General features: G+C 34.1%; 1 long non-coding RNA gene across 1 annotated transcript in view; it reads right to left on the bottom strand.

Moving 5' to 3' along the window:
* LOC107666901 (uncharacterized) overlaps nucleotides 1-8671 on the bottom strand; it is a 17460-nt gene that overhangs the window by 3308 nt on the left and 5481 nt on the right. The window contains exon 2 of the long non-coding RNA XR_001631735.1: nucleotides 4012-4017. This is a non-coding gene — a long non-coding RNA (uncharacterized LOC107666901). The remainder of the gene's footprint in view (nucleotides 1-4011; nucleotides 4018-8671) is intronic.

Below are 8671 nucleotides of genomic sequence, written 5' to 3'. Positions count from 1 at the left end.
TATATATAAGCACTAAAGGCTCTATTTTCACAGATTTCACATTATCTGCATTCACAGATGCTGAAACACATCTTAAAACTCAACATCTGACTATTTCAAATGAGCTCAGGAACAATCTGAAATCCAAGACCAGACCAAGAAGACTCTCAAAGACATTAAAAGCATCTTGTAATGAGAGTATGATGAGGTAAATTATACATGGAACCTTTCCTTCTTCAAGACAGACCTTTTGAAAATTGAATAATTTAATAAATCCTAAGTAATAATTTCCTGTATGTTAATACCTTTCAGAAGAAGTGAAAGAGCCTGGTTTCCACCTCAGCCTCTTTTTTTTTGCTTTTAGAGGTTTTATTCACATCCAGTTAAGAGTCTCAAAATAATGTGATGTGATGGAGTAACTGCGTTCAGTTCAGAACAGAGCAGACTGATTCTATTTGTTTAATCACAGCAATAGAACGACTGCTAGATATCAGTGGTAAGAAACTTTGGATTTGTTCAAGGAATAGTTCATGCAAAAAATAATATTTGCTGAAAATGGACTCACACTACAATCCAAGATGTAGATGAGTTTGTTTCTTCATCAGATTTGGAGAAATGTAGCATTAGGCTTACCTTATTAAGCCCACCCTTAGTTACTGTTGCTATCCCCGACAAACAATGCCACTCTCACACAACAAATACTTATGCAATGTACTTATTTCAGTTTTTTTTATTTGTAATAAATTTACGAAGTTGTGGCAATTCTGTTTTTGCTTTGTCAGTATGGTGTATGGAGTGTATACTGATGTGGGAAAAAAGTACTTTAAAGCAGTATAACATAAGGCAGCAACATAACAAAACGTGAAACAAAATGATTGTATTACATACAACAACAATAAAACAGTGCATTGACATAAAAAAGGAAATTTACTTTTGGTACTTAAGTACTTTTAAAAGCAAGTACTTCGGTACTTTTACTTAAGTACCAAAAGTACATTTCCTTTTTTATGCCAATGCACTGTTTTATTGTTGTACGTAATAATTGCAGTACTTTTGAAGCAACTTACAATACATTACACCTGCTGAATACACTGACTAATACTCAAGTAAATTTACTTAGTTACTGTCCGCCTCTGGGTAGATTCGTATCAGATGTACGCGAAAACTGCATATCATATGCACGCCAACAAATTTCGTATCATATTCACGCGAAAACTGCGTATTATATGCATGCCAAACACATGCATATCATCTGCACGCCAAAGTCCATTTTTGCGTATCAATACGAGTTTTCGTTTTTATTTGGCGTACTATTTATACGCATTTTCATGAGACTGCAGGTTACTTCAGGTATGAAACAAGGTCTCAGGACTCTCAGCTTTCAAATGTTGTCATTTTTAAAGAAATTCAAACAATAGTTTTGTGGCTCTTTAATGTGTCGTGACAATGTATTGCCTCAGTTCAAACACGTGAACCGATCATCTTTTCATATTTACTTAAAGCACAAAATGCACATGAATAAACATCAAAATTATTTTATTTCAACCGCAGAACACACCATTTTTCAAGTTTAAGTCCACCGAAGTTAATCTACTCTCCTGTCTGATTTGTGGTTAAAGGCTAGGATACAGCTGCGGCTGCTGGGCATTCGCATTTACTTCTTTTCAGAGCCAACTATATAACGTAAAACCTATTAAATGGTTTAAAAAAGCACATGGCGCCATAGTTTCATCACTATACAGTGTTGCAGTGACCGTCTTTTTGCAGTAAAGGACCTAATAATGAGTGAGAAGATGACATGAAGCGCGAGGTTAGTTGCATTGAAAACAGATGAGAGCACGTGCATATAAAGCTCCCGATCGGGGCGAAGTTCACGGGATTTTGTCCACAGAATGCTAAGAGCACACTTTTTAACATATTATATTATTATTTAACACTCGGTATTTTAACTTAAGCGCTGCAAGCCATGCATACAGCACCGGACACGACATGTTTTCTGGTACGCAAAACAAGTACTTTAAAGGAATTCCTTTAGCTTATTTGCCGTTACTGTGGCAGCCAACAACAGCACAGCTTAACCCTCCCCACATATTTATATTTAGTTAGCTTATATTGAAAAAGTTTCAATTCAATCTAACTTTTTTTTTTTACTCCGTTTTAACATGGATTTCTATGGAGACCGGCCGTAGATGGCGGATAGCAGCGGCTGCACATAATATCCGTGTTCTGATTGGTCAGATCGCCTGTCAATCAAGCTCTTTGCGAACGGTTAATTAACATCTTGAGAAGACAAAAGCTGTGATGAACTACGAATCATGCTGTCGTTGCCACATTCAATTTGTGTTTATACGGTGTTTCCAGTCGCTCTGCTGGTTTTGTTACTGGTTTTATCGGTTTGGCTTTTAGTTTAAAAATTTTTTTTAAATGTTTCCGATCAACATACGAGTCCATAATTCATAATATCGCTTCTTCCAGTGATAAAGTAATCTTGTCTGAATCAGGAGAGAAATCTGCACAGATCAAGCACCGTTTACAAGAGAAAACAGCTCTAAATAAATGTGTTGGTGGATTTTTTCACAGTAGGAAGCTTTATTATGGATTATGGACTCCTATTTAAGCTGAAAGCAACAGTTTGAATTTAAAAATGACTCATTAAAGGATTTGTTTCCTACAAACACACAGTTTTTGTCTTCTCCAGATGTTAACTGATGGACTGGAGTGGTGTGGATTATTGTGATGTTTTTATCAGCTGTTTGGACTCTCATTCTGACGGCACCCATTCACTGCAGAGCATCCATTGCTGAGCAAGTGATGCAATGCTACATTTCTCCAAATCTGATGAAGAAACAAACTCATCCACATTGTGGATGGCCTGAGGGTGAGTACATTTTCAGCAAATTTTTATTTTTGGGTGAACTATTCCTTTCAGTTTAACAAAGACGAAAAAAAAGTAGAAGAGACAGTACTATTTGCTTTCAGTTTGAATTGAAATTTATCAAGTTAGAAAAGTTTGAAGAATAATTCTTGCAAATATAAAAATCCTTCTTTGGCTTGACCATATAGCCAAAAACAACAACAACAAAAAAAAGCATCAGAATCTCATCCAGAATCTAAAGACCATGATGCGTGTGCATTTATAAAAGCGATGAAGACCAGGTTGGGAGATGAGAAGCACATAAGGCCAGTGTTTGAGGAACCAGAGGGAATTCTGGGTCTCTTCAACATCTGAAGGCCCTTTCATGTGCCACAGCCACTAGCCAGCGGGATTCACAAAATCAGTCAGTGACAGCAGTCCACGCCATACAGAGGAACACACAACACCTCAGCACACTACACACGCCGATATACAAGTGCAAACTTATTTTGTTTGCAAGCATATATCTTATCCAATTCCACACATTAAGCAAATGTTCTGCAGATTTAAGGTAATAATCTTTGGCTTTCAGTCCATATCTGTAGCTCTGAGCTCATCTAGCCTATATTGGCCCCAAAAAGTATACAGACACTTAAGTCAGACTAAAAAATTCCATTGCATCACATACAAAATATCAAACCAAGTTGCATCTGCCAATCTCAAATGATTCTAGAGGGGTTTTTTTAGAACTAAGTTCTAAAAGTTTTGCATGAAGTCAGATCTCCAAATTACATCACCTATGAACATGTGCCACAAAGTCGTGACATCAAGATGCAACTTATTGAAACTAAAGCCATAACCTTTATTTCTCAGCACTGTCACTTAAATAACTGCCGATTAAAATTGTAAAATGTAATTAAAATTACACTTAAAGACTTCTCACCTGTGACAACGAATTACATTTTAATTCGTGCTGTCAAATGATTAATCGCGATTAATCGCATTCAAAATAAAAGTTTTTGTCTACCTAAGTGTGTGTACTGTGTATATTTATTATGTATGTAGAGGTGGAACCTCTGGATTGTTCTGATAGACCTTTGAAAACTGGCGACTCCGTTAAGAGAGTAAAGGGCTCAGAGAGTCACATCCAAGAAAGCTTTAATGAGTTGGGTTTATACAGGCCTCTTTGGTGAGCATAAATGTATACAGGCAAAAGTAATGGGGTATTTGGGGTGTGTATGTGTGTGTGGTCTGAAATAGAGGAAAATTGTGTAAATTAGATATAAAATATTACAGCATTTCTATTAACTTAGTACAGATGTTAAACATTTACATTCTAAACATAAACAGATAAATAATCATCAATGGTCTGAAATTCTCTTACAAATTCACAGTTATGATAGTGTAGCATCTCAAACTATCTTAAAATGGCTAACAGATCAAGATTTATATTAAATAACAATGCACTATTGCACGTGGAACTAGCATGTTAGCTTCCTAACGTAGATTAACAAATAACATAATACTGTGGAAATATGCGCTTACAAGATTAACAACATCATCACAATAACATCAACATTATTGACATGCATGTTTCTGCTAGAGAATGTAAAATAAACTTACTTTTCTGCATGAACGCACACAACTTTAAAGTTCGGATACTCACTCTGACCCAGCGCATGTGGTGTATAAAACGCAGTGTCTTAAAGGGAAGGTGTATAGGTATCAGTAAGATGAAAGATATGCACACTCTAGTGGTAAAATATTAAAGTGAAACTAAAGGAAAAGACCTTCCTACAATGTATATATAAATACACACACATGCATGTACAGTGGTGTGAAAAAGTGTTGGAAGAAAAACAAAATGAAGACTTTGGAGTGGCCTAGTCAAAGTCCTGACCTGAATCCTATTGAAATGCTGTGGCATGACCTTAAAAAGGCAGTTCATGCTCGAAAACCCTCCAATGTGGCTGAATTACAACAATTCTGCATAGATGAGTGGACCAAAATTCCTCCACAGCGCTGTAACAGACTCATTGCAAGTTATCGCAAACGCTTGATTGCAGTTGTTGCTGCTAAGGGTGGCCCAACCAGTTATTAGGTTTAGGGAGCAAACACTTTTTCACACAGGGCCATGTAGTTTTGGATTTTGTTTTCCCTTAATAATAAAAACCTTCATTTAAAAACTGCATGTTGTGTTCACTTGTGTTATCTTTTACTAATATTTAAATTAGTTTGATGATCTGAAACATTAAAGTGTGACAAACATGCAAAAAAATAAGAAATCAGGAAGGGGGCCAACACTTTTTCACACCACTGTATATATTTAAGAAAATTTGTGTTATGTTTATATATTAAATAGATTTAAATAATATAAATTATATGAATATACATATATGCATGTAAATACATGTAAATATATACATGCATGTGTGTGTATTTATACAGTATATACACAATAAATATACATAGTACGCACACATATATTATGTAAACAAAAACTTTTATTTTGGAATGCGATTAATCGCGATTAATCGTTTGACAGCACTAATTTTAATTAATACTTAAAACAAAACAGACCAACATTTTAATCTCTTAATAGAACAATATGACTAATATGTTCAGACAGTCTATAATAACTGGAGACAACACAACATATGAATCTGAGCATCATCTACTGCCAATGAACTTTACGCTGTACTCAATAACAGCCATGATTTTAACTGCCGTTCCCAACCACAGTCAGAGCATCAAACTCATCTTTGATCATTCAAACAGACCTGAAACACCCACTTGTCACAAACACTTTCTAGTATATCAGGAAATGAAATGTAGGTTTGGACTGTTGATGCTGATGGTCGGTTCATGCGTTCTCAGTCTCATGATTTTGGGTGGTCCGTCCTCAAGAGTCACACATGATACCTCACTTTCGCTTCGTAGTGCAAATCAATCACACCGTCCTGGGATTCTTCCCGTCTCCTGATGAGGAACACAGTCTAAACTGACCGATGCACCCTCCGGTGACGGACTGCACAGATGCTGTTCCAGCGCTTTCTCCATTTAACAAAGGCTGCCAGGATCCTCATCTGCCCACGCTAATGAGAGGCTCTGCCTTTGAGCTCAATGTCTTTGTAGTGGGAGGAAAGATTCAGAGTATAACTTTCAGACAGATGAATAAAACGCCATTTGTTCTTCAAAAGAGTAGAGAGAGAAACAGTTTGGTCACCAGCAATATCAGTCTTTAAACAGTGTTTTCTAGTGTTATTTCTAACTTATCTGTTGACGTTTAATGCTGTCACCCTATTTGGGATAAAATCTGCTCTGGTTGCAAAAAATGTATTATAATCACCTCAGTTATACACTGTAAAAATATATATATTTTTTAAGTTGTAAATAAAACAAACGTTCTAGGAGCATGTTTTACAAGAAAATACAATTTCAGTCTTTCTACTGTAAAATTTAATTATTCAATGTGTTACTTGCTGTTTCTTTGTAATTATTTGTGAAATTTACTAGCAATTTCTGAGTGAAAATAGTTTTTTTCAGTGTACACTGAGATTTCTTTTAGTAAATCCCACATCAACTTGTTTTACAAAAAAAAAGGTAAATTTCATAAATAATTACAAAGAAAAAGCAAGTAGCACAATTAATTAAATGAAAACATGAAAGTTTGAAGTAGAAAGACTGAAATGGTATTTTCTTATTAATTGTACTCCAATATCTGTTTTATAAGTATGATATATAAAAAAAAAATAGAAATAAATAAAAACTTTAAATCACAACTAATATTTGAATCTCTTAATAGAACAATATAGGACTAATATTTGAATCTGCTAACAGAACAATACCTACCAATATTCAAATTTAAACCATATCTACTGCTTCTATTTTGAAACTTGATTGAAAAGTGTGTATATGCTTTATTTCTTTAAAATAAATCATTAAATAACGTCTACAGGATCGTTCATACATGTTATAATCAAGTTGTAAACGGGCCCAAATGAAGACAGGAATCATGTCTTTGTGCCAGTGTTTACCTTACAAATATTTGGAGAAAGCAAAAATGCTACAAAATGCACGTATTTTGTAAAAACGTGTAACTTGCTCAAGCAAAACAAGACTAATATTTGAATCTCTTAATAGAACAATATAGGACTAATATTTGAATCTGCTAACAGAACAATACCTACCAATATTCAAATTTAAACCATATCTACTGCTTCTATTTTGAAACTTGATTGAAAAGTGTGTATATGCTTTATTTCTTTAAAATAAATCATTAAATAACGTCTACAGGATCGTTCATACATGTTATAATCAAGTTGTAAACGGGCCCAAATGAAGACAGGAATCATGTCTTTGTGCCAGTGTTTACCTACAAATATTTGGAGAAAGCAAAAATGCTACAAAATGCACGTATTTTGTAAACACGTGTAACTTGCTCAAGCAAAACAAGCACTATTTTTGGAATCAGCAGCCTAAAATTAGTAAGAAACAAGCACTGGATTTCATTCTGCATTTGAATTTGATGCAGACCAGTGTTATTTGGAGGGGTTTCTAGCTTGGCAAACTGTACTAGGGTTTTGCACATATTCAAGCTCAACACACAAATATAAAGGAAGAGTTAAACACACACATCCAACTTTCCCTCCAGGCCAGATGTGTCTAGGGTGCATATATTCAGTCGAGCTCACTCACAAGCAAATGCACAAATGCAGGTTCCCCTTTAACCCTGAAAAAGTCAAAACATCTAAATGCTTGGATGTCAAAACAGCTGAATCTTTGGAAATCAGATATAGTATGTTAAACAATTAGCTTTGAGAGATCTAGCCTGGAACAGAAAAGGGCAAAGGAGAACGAATGTTTTTCCAATGAACCCTGCAGGTCAGAGGCACAGAGGAGTTTGTAGCCTGAAGACAGGAGCTCTGTTTCTGCAGCGTCTATATTTAGGAGCCCTATAGTCAATGCTGATTGTAGTATATACTGCTGCAAACTGACATGTGAGACAAACTGACCTATGTGGCATTATATGCAGGCTTTGGCAGGAAAATTAATGTGCACTGAAATGATCATAGAAATTTACAATTATATTTAGCTCTGCTGAAATACCTTGTTTTATGAGTGAATCTCACAAAACTTCCCAAGGTGAGTTTTCACAGGCAATAATTATTATTATTATAATTATTACGTTTTTGTTTACATAATATGTGTGTGTGTGCTGTGTATATTTATTATGTATATATAAATACACACACATGCATGTATATATTTCAGAAAAATATGTTATGTTTATATATTAAATATATGTATTTATAATATAACTTATATGAATATAAATATAGACATGTAAATACATGTAAATATTTTCAAAATATATACTGTATGCATGTGCATTTATATAATAAAAATACACAAAACCCACACATATATTATGCAAACAAAAACTTTTATTTTGGATGGGATTAATTGCGATTAATCGTTTGACAGCACTAATATATATAATTTATTTATTTCATGACATTTTTTGTTTGTTTAAATGACCTGGGGCCTGTTTCATAAAACAAGTTTACCAAATAAGCCATGTTTATTTCTGTTAGTCTGACTTATTGCCAGTAGATCACTGGCAAAATGATGATGATAATAATAATAATAATAATAATAATGTTATTAATATTAATGTTATGATTATTACTACATTTATTTGTTTTTGTTTTTATTTATTTATTTAGGAAACATTTACATGTTTTTATGACATTCACTATTATATTTCACTGGCAATGTAATAATAATAATGATGATTATTATTATTATTATTATTACTTTGCCAGTAATATTATT

Source organism: Sinocyclocheilus anshuiensis, unplaced genomic scaffold (assembly GCF_001515605.1).
Source record: "Sinocyclocheilus anshuiensis isolate Anshui unplaced genomic scaffold, SAMN03320099.WGS_v1.1 scaffold1535, whole genome shotgun sequence".
NCBI lineage: Eukaryota > Metazoa > Chordata > Actinopteri > Cypriniformes > Cyprinidae > Sinocyclocheilus > Sinocyclocheilus anshuiensis.
This window is presented reverse-complemented; position numbering and strand designations above follow the sequence as displayed.